The sequence below is a fragment of the Delphinapterus leucas genome, chromosome 17 (genome assembly GCF_059928025.1).
Source record: "Delphinapterus leucas isolate spDelLeu-1000000601 "Yukka" chromosome 17, BTC_Dleu_Yukka2, whole genome shotgun sequence".
Classification (NCBI taxonomy): domain Eukaryota; kingdom Metazoa; phylum Chordata; class Mammalia; order Artiodactyla; family Monodontidae; genus Delphinapterus; species Delphinapterus leucas.
The window spans coordinates 48,724,643-48,741,663 of record NC_143145.1 but is presented as its reverse complement, the minus strand read 5'-3'; the positions used below and the strand labels follow the sequence as shown (position 1 = coordinate 48,741,663).

Below are 17,021 nucleotides of genomic sequence, written 5' to 3'. Positions count from 1 at the left end.
AGAATTTTTACTTCTCTCATTTGTTCTTATATCTTAGGTTCTTTTTTTTTTTAACATCTTTATTGGAGTATAATTGCTTTACAATGGTGTGTTAGTTTCTGCTGTATAACAAAGTGGATCAGCTATACATATACATATATCCCCATATATGGGGGATCTTGCATCTCCCTCCCACCCTCCCTATCCCACCCTCTAGGTGGTCACAAAGCACCGAGCTGATCTTCCTGTGATATGCGGCTGCTTCCCACTAGCTATCTGTTTTACATTTGGTGGTGTATATATGTTCATGCCACTCTCTTAGGTTCTTTTTAAATACCATGTAGTTGCCTTACTGCATTCTAGTTGCACTACATTTCTTCAGGGCTGTGAGGAGGACCAAATGAAATAATATATTGTGTCTAATTAAATTAATGCCTATGCATAAGGCACTGTTACTGTTTTCACACTAGAAAATGATATACTTGTGCTTATTTCCATGTATATATGAGACTTTTCATATTCACTTTAAATTATATGGTTAATATTTTATTCCCCCAAATTATAAGATAAAATAAATGTTATTCTGGGATCTTTATGCTGATGATTTTTTGTAAGTATAGAAGATTTTAATTCTATTCCAGATACACAAGATAAGGCAGCAATGCCTTGCTAGTTTGAGTGTTTTAGGAAAGAAAAAGCCCATTCAAACCACAGTTGCTCCTACTTCACACACTTAGGCTCTGTTTGCTTAGGTTTCATTATACGCTATGGCATCCTCAAAGAATTAGCTGTGCGCAAGGAAGAAATCTTTATTCCCTGAGAATAATCAACTGAATCACCCTGGGATAGGAAAACAGGATTTGAGTACTTTCAAGTCCAGTATTAGATTTGAGGACCCTTGTCTGCCTACACTAAGGGATTTTAAACAAAAATGTATCCAATTACCTTAAGAAGTACAAAGTTTATTTAAGAGCCCCTGATTTCTTTAGAATACGATACGAGTCTTGGCATTGAACAGAAACGTGATTTTGCAACATGTGTCCATATGTGGTTCATGTACTCCACATGTGTTCTGTCAATGGGTCCTGTGACCTCGCTGTGGATCACATGTGTTTTACATATGCTTTGTATGGTTCACATCTGTTTTAAACATTTTTTTTTCCTGACAGTAGACACTCTTGTTATATTACCATTTGCTATAATAATTAAATTCAAGGAACTGAACTTGAGAGCGTTTGTGGGGGAGGGCATTTGTTAGTTTTGATTGATATTTGGTGCTGTGTTGAGTGATACCCATTATAACTGCTTATCGTATCTCTTTGTAGGCATACTGTTGCTGCGTTTAACCTCACTGAAGCCAGACTAATGCAGAGATGTTCTTAGCTTCCTGTGACTCATATGAAGGTTATCATTTTAGAAGAGACCTTGAAAACATACTCTGGATTTAGGGGGAAAAAAAACCCCTGACATTTCCAAGAGGAAAAGCTTTTTTTAAGTTTTATATTGTAGATGCAGAGCTTAAAGCATTTAAACACATACAGCAAGCAATATAATATGAATCATGTAACAAAAGTTAAATTTAAGTGAAAACCTTTTGTGGTATGTTGCAGTCACAAAAGAAGATACAAAATTAATGTGGACACCTGCTTGTTTTACTTGTATCAGGAGAAAATAAAATTCATTGTCATTTAATGAATTGCTTTCTGTTGTAGTACACTTAATTATCTCTTCCTGTAACCCCAAGAAGTATCTTTTCAAACTCACAGCTGTATCTGAATAGGGGCTACCAACTAAAGAGGTAAGCAATACTTTTTATTAATTACAGTGTATTTGTTTTCATCTGTCTTTACAGAACATTGTAAAATTAGACACCTGCCCCTTGAATAAAGCAATACCGAGCTTAATGAAGTCTGAGAAGCAGTGACTCTATTTTGTATCTTTTCTTGATGTGTGGACGTAATGCTCATTACCGTTAATAGTTCTTGGAAATAAATGAAGAATATTGGATTGAGGCTACCTTCTCCAAACACTAAGTAGGAACGTGTTGCCCCCCAGCCAACAAGGTACCTAATGCTCAGTTGACCAAATGTTAAAAGAGATTTGGTGCTGTAGGCGATTAAATCCATAGTCTGCCCCTGTGGACCAGGCAGCCATAAATAATCATTTAAAAAGAATCTCAGCCTTTAATGAAGAACAGGGGAATTTTGATCAGTAATCAGAAACAGGTTTGGAGGTACAGGGACAGTGGCATGCGTATTTGGTTTGGTGCATAGAACATGCCTTGTTTTAGAAACATTCCAAAGAATGGATCCCAGTGTACTAGTAAATGTTCAGTGGGTTTTGAAAAGTTGAAGAATTTAGAGTCAGCCATCTAGAGTAGAAAGAGGCATCCTTAATTAAAAATAAATGGTATAGAATGAAATGAGACAAAGAACAGGTACACCAGAAAAAAGGAAAATGTATGAAATACGAAGTGTAGCAATTCTAATGCTTGCAGGTGCTGCATATGAATGTGTGTATATATTTAGAAAGAACTTTTAAATAAAAATGAAAACATGCTTTTATCTTATAGTTTGTAATAACAAGCACATTAATGCAGTGTATGAAATCAACCCAGCTAATGAGTCATCAGAATTCTCAGGAGGAAACACAGTTCCATTCCCATATAGTTAAATGTACTTAAAACATACTAGAAAAACATTAAAAGCAAAGGTACGTCAGAGGAAAAAAGTAAGAACTGGTAATGGAAGAAACACATTTAGACGGACAAAATGAATGTAGTTTAAAATACTTCATCTTGCAGTATGTAGTTTAAAATACTTCACTCATACGTCACTTACTATTCTAACTAAACTGAATAGTCAAAACTTGTCATTTGTTTTGTTTCATTTTTTTCCTTCTGCTTGGGGTCAGTAATCACTCCATACATCTTACTGTGTTTGAGATTGAAATTCAATGAGCTGTGGATTCAGAGATACAATGTAAGGCAAACAATGTCTAAATGTGGAGAGGTGGTGGAAAGTGGTACCAAGAATTGGTTAAGGCTGTCCCTTTGCCTCACACCATGCAGCTGCCCATCATACTTTCAGAGATGGTCTCTTATAGCTCTATTGATGCCTTGTTGGGTGGGGTGGACATAAAGGTATTTCTGTTATTTATCATCATGCTAACGTGTACGAGACAAATGACCAGCAGTATGTTGTCAATGCATGAAAGTCATGGGCACATCCAAAACATCATGACAATGAGGAGTCTACCCTTGGATCTTATTCCCAGAGTAACCAAATCTTGACAGTGTACCTCACTGCTTCCTTGATACTCCCACTAAGTATCTAATAGTCATCTCACATTTAAACAAATTCACAGTGAGATTTCTGATTCTCTCTGATTCCCCAAAACCCACCCATCCCACAATTTTGCCAGCTCATTAAAGTCAACTCCATCCTCCCTTATACTCATACCAAAAACACTGCAGTTGTCCATAACCTCCCTGTTTCTCTCAAACCCATATCCAGTCTATGAACAAACACCCTTGTTTCTGTCCCTAAGGACTGTATACTCAGAATACAAATTCTTTTACCATCTTAATCATTGCTACCCTCATCCAAGATATTATCATTTCTTGCCTAGATTATTGCAACAGCCTTCTAACTGCATTGGCTCTTACCCTCTTTCAATCTATTTGCAACACATCAAAGACACTTTTTGTAAACCATGTTTGATATTTCTCTACTCCAGTTCTTCAATGCTCTCAATGCGCTGAGAGTAAAAGCCACATTTCTTACAAAAGCCTGCATGATCCCATGTCTTGGAGCTTCACAATCATTCTTCTTTCCTCATTTTGCTCTAGACATACTGACTTATGCAATGCCCTACACACCGAGCATGACTTTGCTACAGGGTATTTGCACGTACTGTTATTTTTCCTTCAAACACTCAGGGCTCAAATACGCCCATGGATTATTCACTCTCTTCCTGTAGGTCTCTTCTCAAATGTTAACTCATTGGAAAACTGACACTCCCTAACTTTTGCAATTTTTCTTTGTAGCATGTAACTTCACCTGATACAGCATTCATACATCCACAGTACCTACCATAGTTTCAGGCACATAGTATTTATTCAGTAAACTTTTATCAAATGAGTTAATTCCCTCATCACAAGTGGAGAAGAATAAAGCCCTGGAAATCTTATCAAGTCTCAACTTGTCACAGAAAACTACAGACTAAAGAGGTACAAAGTAGTGTCCATACAACACAACATCAAAGAGAAGAGCTTTAGCTATTTGTTCTCAGGACTGTCCAGAGGCTGTTGAAGGACACTCAGTGGAAAAACAGACATCAGACATTCTTCACACGCTTCCTCTGTGCTAGTGATTTTTTTTCCTGAACACATAGAAGATTCAAGCTTTATGAGGTAAAGACTACCGTCATCTCCTTTTCAATAGTGACCAAGGACTTCCAAGGTACAGAAATATTAAATAACTTGTCCAAGGCACTTGGTTAGAAAGTGTCAGAGTTGGCGTTGAAACTAAGGCAAGCAGGCTTAGGACCTTCTCTCTTAAATACTGTAATATATTTCATTGAATACTTTTGTGGTCAAGAGGACTCACACATTTCTCACTTCTGACTTAATAGAATTTCTGGAATTTCAAATCTAAGTAATTCTGAAATTATTGTGACTCTGCCCGCTAGGCCCTGGCACCACCCAGGATTCTGTAACCCTGTAAAACTCACAATATGTGATGGGATAGGCACCTCTATATCTTTTTTTCTTATTGAAGTACATTTGATTTACAATGTTGTGTTAGTTTCGGGTGTACAGCAAAGTGATTCAGTTATACACATATATATTTTTTTCAGATTCTTTTCCCTTATAGGTTATTACAAAATATTGAGTGGAGTTCCCTGTGCTATACAGTAGATCCTTGTTGGTAAGCTATTTTACATATAGTGGTGTGTATATATTAATCCCAAACTCCTAATTTATCTCTCCTCCCAATGCTAAATAGATCAAGTCATGGACAGTCAACTTTAAAAAGATATTATTCTCAATGAGGATGATTATACACTTAGGCTATGAGCTTAAATGTCTTTGCTTAATCCATCTGTTGTAGAGTAAGACCAGGCCCATTTGTAAAGTTTTGATTTTAACCACTTTCAAATTAGAACCATTGCATTTCGAGAAATTCTGTGATTTACATCTTATACATTTTATAAGCCCAATAGACTATCCCATAGAATTAAGACACTTAATATTTATATGAGAGGTATAGATTTTTTACTCCTATAGTATTCAATATGCTGTAATATTAGTTTGTATTCACAGGTATATGTCGGTGTGGACAAATACCACAGATGCACGCTCACACACACACACACACAGTAGACACACATGCTTGCATCTCTCCTTGGAAATATCTGACAATGCATACAAGGTTAGATAATGTGTTTGCCATTGGAGTTTGGCCTTTGTGCTTGAAAATATATTTATTAGCTATGAGAAAAATTCCTGAATTCAACTTAAGAAAAGAAAAAAATCTCTTTAATTTTAGTTTATTCTCCCTTACTCTTAAAGATAGAAGACAAATGAAAGTTTATAGCATGATTTTCCCTGTGACTAAACTGGGGTACAGAAAATTTCAATGGCTGTGCAAAAGGCATACTGTTACTAAGCAGCAAAGAAAGGACTTGATAGTTGGCGTGTTGCTTCCCAGCCTATTGCTTTGTGAATGTGCAGATCAAGAGAGCAGAGACAAGTATTTATCTTAAATAACCAAGCCGCAGGCTTCTTAGAAACAGATAAAGGTTCTTTATGGCTCCCAGGCGTCCTTTGTGTCACTATTATTGTGTCGCTATTTCTGACCCTTCTTTAATTTACTCACTTAATTTTTTGTATCTCTTTTTATATAAAATGAAACAATGACATTTCAAAAAATGTTTGTATCAAATGATAGTATGTTTTGAATGTAAATGTAAATGTACAGACAGATAAATAGATAGACAAATAGATCTCATTATTTCTACTACATTGATAGACATTTAATATTCAAACTCAGAATTGACGTATCTGGGGAGAGGTGAGTCCGGGGGTAAACAGATGAAAATAAGCAGCCATTTCCTTTTCACATCAAAAGTAGAAAAATCCAGTCTTTTCTCCTAATTTTTTTCTTGTTCTTTTGACAGCAGTCCATTTCCCATTATTTCAGGGCTGGTTGTTATACTAGTCTTTATTTTTTATATTCATAAACTCAGCTTTTATACTTTTCTCATAGAAAACACTTCACTCGGCTTCTTTTCTGGATTAACATTTAAAACAAAAGATGAACAAAGTAGGAAGTAGGCTCATTTATACGCAATCCGTCCCAGTGTATTGGTGAGTATTCTAAGCTCTGAAGAGCTTTTAAGAAATATAAGCTCTTAATGCTAAGATCGCTATTGTGTTAACAAATACTTTTCTATAAACTCAAACTCCCCAGCTGTATGAAACATCACTTTATTTATCTTTTGGTTTTAAAAAAATTTATTGCAGTCAAGACATCTATCCTTTATGATGCATTTTGAATACATAGTTGGGTTAAGCCTTATTACTTTGGTCTAATAAACAGAGAGATGAAAATTGAGCTGCTGGATGAAGCCCTAAAACTCTGACATTTGTGTCACTTGCCTCAGCCACCTGATTGCCTACAAAGAGATCCTGACCTTTGTTACAAAAGCATTGCTGTGGGGATTAAATAACGAATAACTGCAACTGATTTTGAAGGGCAACTTGGGATGACTTTTGGGTGTTAGTTTACCCTGGGTGCCCCAAAGAACAATCCAGTGCACTTGTACTGTGGCGTCAGACTTGACTCCTGGCAGGTAACCAATATGCTTTATTTTGATTACAGTAGGAGGCCAGGATTAAAAACAAAATACTCACTTAAGGATGAAATTATATTCAGTCCAAATAATGGATGAACTTACAATCCTGGACTTTTCTTATTGTTCTCTTTCAAAGTAAAAAAGAGTTAGAGAAAGCCAAAAGATGTTCATTTTTTTTTTTAATTTTTATTTTACAAATGCCCAAGTAAAAGATGATTTTCTTGGGCTAGGGTTTTGTTATATTTTTTTCTTTAAAATGTGAAGAGCAAAAAAAAAAAAAAAAAAAATGTGAAGAGCAAGTGCTTTATTAAATTAATTGAAAAGGCTGATGCAGTTTTTCAGTGTAGACCCCATAAGGTTTTGTCAGCAGATTGGGTATGAGTTATTGTATATGCAAAATGATATGGACAACTAATTATTTGAATGGTAAATATCAATCAAATAATGAAACCGCTTTAAAATATACATCTTAAAATTTAAATAAATTTATTCACACCAGTATTTTTTTTATCTTCAATTGTAAGAGAAATTTATTAACAGTGATTTATCCATTTTGTTGGAATATATTTGCCATACTTATTCTTGAAATAGGTTTCCATTATTCACAAGTAAAGATAATCCTGTCCATTCCCCACTGCACCCCCTTCCCCAGCCCAGGTTCTCATTATCTCACACCTGGGCTATTGTCTACTTCTCACCAATCTCTCCCCTTCCAATTCTTCCTAGACAACATATCCACTCTGTCTTTTATCATCCCATTTATGTGACCTCTCCCATTTTCTAGAGGATAGAGTTCAAAGCCCATATTCTTGCCGTGAAACCATTCTACATGCTCCCTTTCTTTATCCTCCTAATTTTACCTTTGCTTTTATTTTTCTACATAACGCTTTTACTCCAGCCAAATGACTTTAGTAATTAGTCCTCTTGTCCATTAATTCAATAACTATCTACTTATTATCCACTCTGTGTAAGACTGTGTTTCTTGTGTCTGTGATGATTCTGAAGGATGCAAGGCAGCAGCTCTCTGACCTGCTCAGCTATGAACATGCTCTCTCCAGTCAGGTGTTATTCACCTGCTCCTTTCCTAGTTTCACTTGAAGACTTCCCTGGAACATTCTAGTCTTAATGGTCAGGCCTCTTCTACATATATAAAGACTGCATCACTATATCAGTACATTTGCTCTATCAGTTAATCCACAGAAAGACAGGAGCTTATGTTTATTTCTAGTCTATGAAGGCCCTTCACAGTATCCTGCATATAATACAGTCTTAATAATTATTTATTGAGAGGAAACATAAGGAAGTAAAAGAGAATATGTTTTAAGTCGGACACAAGTGTGGATCCTGTTTGTGCTCCTGTCTAGCTGTGCTTAGGCAATTTTATTTAATCCTTCTGAGTGATTTTTCCTCATTTTGTAATGGGCATGATAACTATGCCATAGGGAGCTCTGAATGCTAAATATTTAATCACCTTTTCTCCTGATGATGAAGAGGAACTAAAATGAGAACTTGTGAATTTATTCTTTGGATAATCATTTTTTCCAAAAAAAGATTACAAAAGAATCATAATCCATTCCTGCCACAATCAAACATGAATTGTCTTTCTGGTTTATGTATATGTTTAATATTTACATATGTGTGATTGCATTATGGCTGATTTTCTTTGAACTGAGGTTATTGTCTCCTTTAAGAAGGTCTGGTTTTAATATTTGTCCATAAATAGAAGAAACAAATTACTACTTGCAAGTGTCATTAAACATAGTTTTCAAGAGACTGAAGATTTGTGCGTTTTAATCATAATTGCCTAGTAACAAACTTCATAGCAGAATATTAATGAGTTCAGATAATATCTAACTTTTTCAATGGCTCCATTTGTGGTGTAGACAGCTAACGTCACTCAGGAAGAAGTGGGTCTACTTATCTGGATTGTGGAGCAGCATTTCCACTGCATATGCCATAGCCCAGTCCTCCAGGTTTTAGAAACCATAGGTCCTGACACCTTGCAGCTCTCAGCAAAGGAAACTGTCACCATAGGAAATTAAAGTGCCAACCCCTCAACCAGAGAGAACCGTCATGGTGGTTAGTTCTGCGAGCCACCTAGCTATTTCCTGAGCTTTTATAAGGAATGGTACCTTGAGACCGCAAACATGGTAGACACTTAGCATCGTTCTCTAGGGCCTGAAGCATCACAGTGTCTGAGGGTTGTGTAAGCAACTTGGGGACTTGTAAAAGGTTCTCAAAAATGCAGAAGATATAGATGCCTATGAGAGAAATCATTAGCAAATTCACTATTTTTCTCACCTCAGAAGGGGAACCAACTTGGACAATTATGAAAAACAAAAGAATAACATTTTAGATTTGGGTAAGATACAAATTAAGCAGTTGATCGAGTGCAATCATTATGACTATCTCTTATTTGCTTTCTTCTTTTTTGTTGTTTTTAACAAGGTCTTTAAAAAAAATTGTGGCAAGATGTATATAACATAAAGTTTGCACATGGTTGTGCAAGTCACCACTATCCATCTCCAGATTTCTTTTCAGCGTCCCATCTTGTACCCGGTCAACAATATTTCTCCCTTCTTCCCTTCTGATTCCAACCTCTGCAAACCACTCTCCTTCCTTCTGCTCTATGAATTTGACAGCTCTAGGTACCTCATGTATTGGCTTTCTTTTCTTCACCTTTCACTCCTAAACATATACATTTTTCAATGTGTTGTCTTTGGGAATGTGGACTTAATTACAAACCATTTGCTAAGAAGTGCTGCAGTGCAGTGAGAACTCCTATGCTGCTGGTTTGATCTGTGCTGGTGGTTGATCAGCCCAGCTTGCTACTGCCTCTGCGGAGGGGGGCTTGGTGGGCCGGCCCCTCAGGTTTACTTTGAGAGACTGTTATGTGACCCTGCTGAGGCAACCTTTGGACCACAGATGCCCATGCAAAAACTTTTACCATTAGAGTGTAATGGAAAGCAGATTTTAACATTCAGGGAAAATGTGCTTTCAGAAATATTAAAGATCTTTATGTGGAAAAGGCATCTTTTTAACTGAGTCCCCACAGGAAACACATTTCCCCTTGGGTGTTATGTAACATAAGCATGGTTCGGGCTTTGAGATAGAGTTCAGGCAATTTAATGGGGGACAAGCAACAATCTCAAGCTATCCAGACTTGAACTTGAAAGAAGTACAGATGGAAAAAATATAATATGATCAAAATTTATACAAGATTGCTCTGATCAGGAAATCAGTTCATCAAAAGCAATGGTTTGCAGAGTATTTATAAGTCCATAATTTGAAATATTCCTTTCTCCATAAGCTGCCTTTTAATACTTCATTGAATGATAAATGCAAGGCAGAATACTATACATAATAAATTCCTACAACTGACTAATCCTTTCATAATTATTTGTGTGTATAGAGAATAATGTACTGCTCTGCAGACAACACCAGGTCTGAATTTACTTAAATGACTTTATTAACATAAACATTGGAAAAATATGTATTCATTTGTCTATGGACCATCTCTTGGTGTTATTATCTCTAGCAATAATAATCATAATATTGTATACACTACTCATAATTAAATCATTTTTTTCTTTTCATTTATAAAATGCTGAAGGTTTTGCACACTCATTTCTAAATATACAGATGTCAAGGCTAAGGTACTACAAAGTCATTAAAACTGAATTTTTATGCATTGATCTAGCAGGAAGCAGTTTCCCCTGATGTCAGTGAAAGAAAATTACTGCTTTTTTCTCTGTGACCCTTCCCAGAGAAATAAACTGGCATTTATATATTGTAAACAGCCAAACAGCATCTTTTAAATATAAAACTTTACAGTCAAGTGCCAGTAGTTAGATCTGATATGAATTTTCTGATGAGCATTATGGTATAATGTGTAAAATGCCAGGAAAACAAAGACTTATAGAAAGAGAATTCCTCAAGGGAAACCAAGCTCCAAACCTGTCAGTCAAAACCTCAGGCACATTTTTATCCCTATATCCAGCCAGTGGTATTGCTACTGAGCGAGAAAGAATATAAAATCTGAATAACTGCACGGCACACGGTAGACCTTTGTTATGACCTCTGGCTTTGCATGTAAACAATGTCTTCACAGGGGAGAAATCATCAGTTTGGAGGCAGAGAATTTGAAGAAACATCTTTGCCAAACATTTGCCTATGCCTATTTCCCATCATTCCTCATATATCCTGAACGGTCTTAGAGTTATAAGTATCAGTTAACTGCTATAGTACCTGCTTTGTACGTCATGTCCACTCTAAAACAAAAAGCGTTTGTAATTTTTTAAATCTTTATCCTTATCTTTCTCTCTGTTTTTTGAATTTAATTTTGACTGTAATGACCATGCCTAAAAATATCGATAATATTTTCATGAAATATTGAAGAAATCTATGTCTTTCTCACAGACAGGCTAACATTGCAGTTCCTGTTGGTGAGAAATTTGGGGTCCTATTATGACAACCAAGCAGGGTTTGCACCTATCTGTCGCTTATCTTTCCAGCTGCAATGATTTTCTCATGGTTGCAAGCACAACAATGTATTTTTTTAACATCTTTATTGGAGTAAAATTGCTTTACAATGGTGTGTTAATTTCTGCTTTATAACAAAGTGAAGCAGCTATACATATGCATATATCCGCATATCTCCTCCCTCTTGCATCTCCCTCCCACACTCCCTATCCCACCCTGTAGGTAGACAAAAAGCACCAAACTGAACTATATCCCTGTGCTATGTGGCTGTTTCCCACTAGCTATCTATTTCACATTTGGTAGTGTATATACGTCCATGCCACTCTCTCACTTCATCCCAGCTTACCCTTCCCCCTCCCCGTGTCCTCAAGTCCATTCTCTACATCTGCGACTTTATTCCTGTCCTGCCCCTAAGTTCGTCAAAACCATTTTTTTTTTAGATTCCATATATATGTGTTAGCATACGCTATTTGTTATTCTCTTTCTGACTTGCTTCACTCTGTATGACAGACTCTAGGTCCATGCACCTCACTACAAATAACTCAATTTCATTTCTTTTTATGGCCCAGTAATATTCCATTGTATACATGTGCCACATCTTCTTTATCCATTCATCTGTCAATGGACACTTAGTTTGCTTCCATGTCCTGGCTACTGTAAATAGAGCTGCAATGAACATTGTGGTACATGACTCTTTTTGAATTATGGTTTTCTCAGGGTATATGCCCAGTAGTGGGATTGCTGGGTCATATGGTAGTACTATTTTTAGTTTTTTGAAGGACCCTCCATACTGTTCTCCATAGTGGCTGTATCAATTTACACTCCCACCAGCAGTGCAAGAGGGTTTCCTTTTCTCCACACCCTCTCCAGCATTTACTGTTTGTAGATTTTTTGATGATGGCCATTCTGACCGGTGTGAAGTGATACCTCATTGCAGTTTTGATTTGCATTTCTCTAATGATTAGTGATGTTGAGTATCCTTTCATGTATTTGTTGGCAATCTGTATATCTTCTTTGGATAAATGTCTCTTTAGGTCTTCTGACCATTTTTTGATTGGGTTGTTTGTTTTTTTGATACTGAGCTGCATGAGCTGCTTGTAAATTTTGGAGATTAATCCTTTGTCGGTTGCTTCGTTTTCAAATATTTTCTCCCATTCTGAGGGTTGTCTTTTCGTCTTGTTTATGGTTTCCTTTGCTGTGCATAATCTTTAAAGTTTCATTAGGTCCCATTTGTTTATTTTTGTTTTTATTTCCATTTCTCTAGGAGGTGGGTCAAAAAGGATCTTGCTGTGATTTATGTCATCGATTGTTCTGCCTGTGTTTTCCTATCAGAGTTGTATAGTATCTGGCCTTATAGTTAAGTCTTTAATCCATTTTGAGTTTATTATGGTGTATGGCGTTAGGTATTCTTCTAATTTCATTCTTTTACATGTACTGTCCAGTTTTCCCAGCACCACTTATTGAAGAGGCTATCTTTTCTCCATTGTATATTCTCACCTCCTTTATCAAAGATAAGGTGACCATATGTACGTGGGTTTATGTCTGAGCTTTCTATGCTGTTCCATTGATCTATATTTCCGTTTTTGTGCCAGTACCATACTGTCTTGATTACTCTAGCTTTGTAGCATAGTCTGAAGTCAGCCAGCCTGATTCATCCAGCTTTGTTTTCCTTTCTCAAAATTGCTTTGGCTATTCGGGGTCTTTTGTGTTTCTATACAAATTGTGATTTTTTTTGTTCTAATTTTGTGAAAAATGCCATTGGAAGTTTGATGGGGATTTCATTGAATCTGTAGATTCCTTGAGGTAGTAGAGTCATTTTCACAATGTTGATTCTTCCAATCCAAGAACATGGTATATCTCTCCATCTGCATGTATCATCTTTAATTTCTTTCAGCAGTGTCTTCTAGTTTTCTGCATACAGGTCTTTTGTATCCCTAGGTAGGCTTATTCCTAGGTATTTTATTCTTTTTGTTGCTGTGGTAATGGGAGTGTTTCCTTAATTTCTCTTTCAGATTTTTCATCATTAGGGTATAGGAATGCAAGAGAATTCTGTGTGTTAATTTTGTATCCTGCTAATTTACCAGATTCATTGATTAGCTCTAGTAGTCTTCTGGTAGCATCTTTAGGAATCCCTTTGTATAGTATCATGTCATCTGCAAACAGTGACAGTTTTACTTCTTCTTTTCTGATTTGGTTTCCTTTTATTTCTTTTTCTTCTCTGATTGCTGTGGCTAAAATTCCAAAACTACATTGAATAATAGTGGTGAGAGTGGGCAGTTTTGTCTTGTGTCTGATCTTAATGGAAATGGTTTCAATTTTTCACCGTTGAGAACGATGTTGCATATGGGTTTGTCATATATGGTCTTTATTATGTTGAGGTAATTTCCCTCTATGCCTACTTCCTGGAGGGTTTTTTTGTTTTTTATTTTTTACATCTTTATTGGTGTATAATTGCTTTACAATGGTTTGTTAGTTTCTGCTTTATGACAAAGTGAATCAGTTATACATATACATATGTTCCCATATCTCCTCCCTCTTGCGTTTCCCTCCCTCCCACCCTCCCTATCCCACCCATCCAGGTGGTCCCAAAGCACCAAGCTGATCTACATGTGCTATGCAGCCGCCCCCCACTAGCTATCTAATTTACATTTGGTAGTGTATATATATCCATGCCACTCTCTCACTTTGTCACAGCTTACCCTTCCCCCTCCCCATATCCTCAAGTCCATTCTCTAGAAGGTCTGAGACTTTATTCCCATCTTACCCTTAGGTTCTTCATGACATTTTTTTTTCTTAGGTTCCATATATATGTGTTAGCATACGGTATTTGTCTTTGTCTTTCTGACTTCACTCTCTCTATGACAGACTCTAGGTCCATCCACCTCACTACAAATAACTCAGTTTCGTTTCTTTTTATGGCTGAGTAATATTCCATTGTATATATGTGCCACATCTTCTTTATCCATTCATCCTATGATGGACACTTAGGTTGCTTCCATCTCCTGGCTACTGTACACTGAACATTTCATACCGTGCAATGAACATTTTGGTACATGACTCTTTCTGAATTATGGTTTTCTCAGGGTATATGCCCAGTAGTGAGATTGCTGGGTCATATGGTAGTTTTATTTGTAGTTTTTTAAGGAACCTCCCTACTGTTCTCCATAGTGGCTGTACCAATTCACATTCCCAACAGCAGTGCCAGAGTGTTCTCTTTTCTCCACACCCACTCCAGCGTTTATTGTTTCTAGATTTTTTGATGATGGCCATTCTGACTGGTGTGAGATGATATCTCATTGTAGTTTTGATTTGCATTTCTCTAATGATTAATGATGTTGAGCATTCTTTCATGTGTTTGTTGGCACTCTGTATATCTTCTTTGGAGAAATGTCTATTTAGGTCTTCTGACCATTTTTGGATTGGGTTGTTTTGGTTTTTTGTTATTGAGCTGCAATATTTGCAAATATTTTCTCCCATTCTGAGGGTTGTCTTTTCGTCTTGTTTATGGTTTCCTTTGCTGTGCAAAAGCTTTGAAGTTTCATTAGGTCCCATTTGTTTATTTTTGTTTTTATTTCCATTTCTCTAGGAGGTGGGTCAAAAAGGATCTTGCTGTGATTTATGTCATAGAGTGTTCTGCCTATGTTTTCCTCTAAGAGTTTGATAGTTTCTGGCCTTACATTTAGGTTTTTAATCCATTTTGAGCTTATTTTTGTGCATGGTGTTAGGGAGTGATCTAGTCTCATACTTTGACATGTACCTGTCTAGTTTTCCCAGCACCACTTATTGAAGAGTCTGTCCTTTCTCCACTGTACATTCCGGCCTCCTTTATCAAAGATAAGGTGACCCTATGGACATGGGTTTGTTTCTGGGCTTTCTATCCTGTTCCATTGATCTATCTTTCTGTTTTTGTGCCAGTACCATACTGTCTTGATTACTGTAGCTTTGTAGTATAGTCTGAAGTCAGGGAGCCTGATTCCTCCAGCTCCGTTTTTCATTCTCAAGATTGCTTTGGGTATTTGTGGTCTTTTGTGTTTCCATACAAATTGTGAAATGTTTTGTTCTAGTTCTGTGAAAAATGCCAGTGGTAGTTTGATAGGGATTGCATTGAATCTGTAGATTGCTTTAGATAGTAGAGTCATTTTCACAATGTTGATTCTTCCAATCCAAGAACATGGTATATCTCTCCATCTATTTGTGTCATCTGTAATTTCTTTCATCAGTGTCTTATAATTTTCTGCATACAGGTCTTTTGTCTCCTTAGGTAGGTTTATTCCTAGATATTTTATTCTTTTTGTTGCAGTGGTAAATGGGAGTGTTTTCTTGATTTCACTTTCAGATTTTTCATCATTAGTGTATAGGAATGCCAGAGATTTCCGTGCATTAATTTTGTATCCTGCTACTTTAGCAAATTCATTGATTAGCTCTAGTAGTTTTCTGGTAGCATCTTTAGGATTCTCTATGTATAGTATCATGTCCTCTGCAAACAGTGACAGCTTTACTTCTTGTTTTCCGATTTGGATTCCTGGAGGGTGTTTATCATAAATGGGTGTTGAATTTTGTCAAAAGCTTTTTCTGCATCTATCCAGATGAACATATGGTTTTTCTCCTTCAATTTGTTAATATGGTTTATCACATTGATTGATTTGCATATATTGAAGAATCCTTGCATTCCTGGGATAAACCCTACTTGATCATGTTGTATGATCCTTTTAATGTGCTGCTGGATTCTGATTGCTAGTATTTTGTTGATGAGTTTTGCACCTATATTCATCAGTGATATTGACCTGTAGTTTTCTTTTTTTGTGACATCTTTGTCTGATTTTCGTATCAGGGTGATGGTGGCCTCATGGAATGAGTTTGGGAATGGTCCGCTCTCTGCTCTATTTTGGAAGACTTTGAGAAGGATAGGTGTTAGCTCTTCTCTAAATGTTTGATAGAATTCTCCTGTGAAGCATCTGGTCCTGGGCTTTTGTTACAAGTATCTAATTTCTATTTTCCACTCTATGCTTTTTATATTCTATACTGCCCTCTGAAATATTCTTTCTCTCGTCTCTTCAGTGACAATCCTAGCAATATTTATAGCTGAACTCCTCTCTGAAGCTTTCTTTAATGATTTCAGACAAGTTTAATAGCACTTAATAGATTTAATACTACTTTTGCTCTTGTTCTAGATTGTGTGCTTGCATGTACAAATACATAAATTACTTTTTAAATCAAATATAAATTGCTTGGGACCAAAGGATATGTCTTCTTTTAACCCCTGTAGTCCTTTCAATGCTAACTTTCATTGTAAGACTATGAGGAGTCTTATCTCACTAAAAGCCATCCTTCTTTTAAATTATAAGGAGATGTGGTACATATATACAGTGGAATATTACTCAGCCATAAAAAAGAGTGAAATAATGTCATTTGCAGCAACACAGATGGACCTAGGTATTATCATACTAAGTGAAGCAAGTCAGACAAAGAGAAATATTATATGATATAGCTTATATGTGGAATCTAAAAAAATGCTACAAATGAACTCATTTACAAAACAGAAATAGACTCACAGACATAAAACCAATTTATGGTTACCAAAGGAAAACGGGAGAGTTGGAATAAATTAGGAGCTTGGGATTAACAGATACACATTACTGTATATAAAATAGATAAACAACAAGGACCTACTGTATAGCACAGGGAACCATCCTCAATAT

The 17,021-nt window shown here is 36.3% G+C and overlaps 1 long non-coding RNA gene across 2 annotated transcripts in view; it reads left to right on the top strand.

Moving 5' to 3' along the window:
* LOC149746973 (uncharacterized) overlaps positions 1-7,103 on the top strand; it is a 28,193-nt gene extending 21,090 nt beyond the window's left edge. For both annotated transcript variants that reach the window (XR_016388383.1, XR_016388384.1), the window contains exon 4: positions 1,305-7,103. This is a non-coding gene — a long non-coding RNA (uncharacterized LOC149746973). The remainder of the gene's footprint in view (positions 1-1,304) is intronic.
* Positions 7,104-17,021: the final 9,918 nt, after the last annotated feature.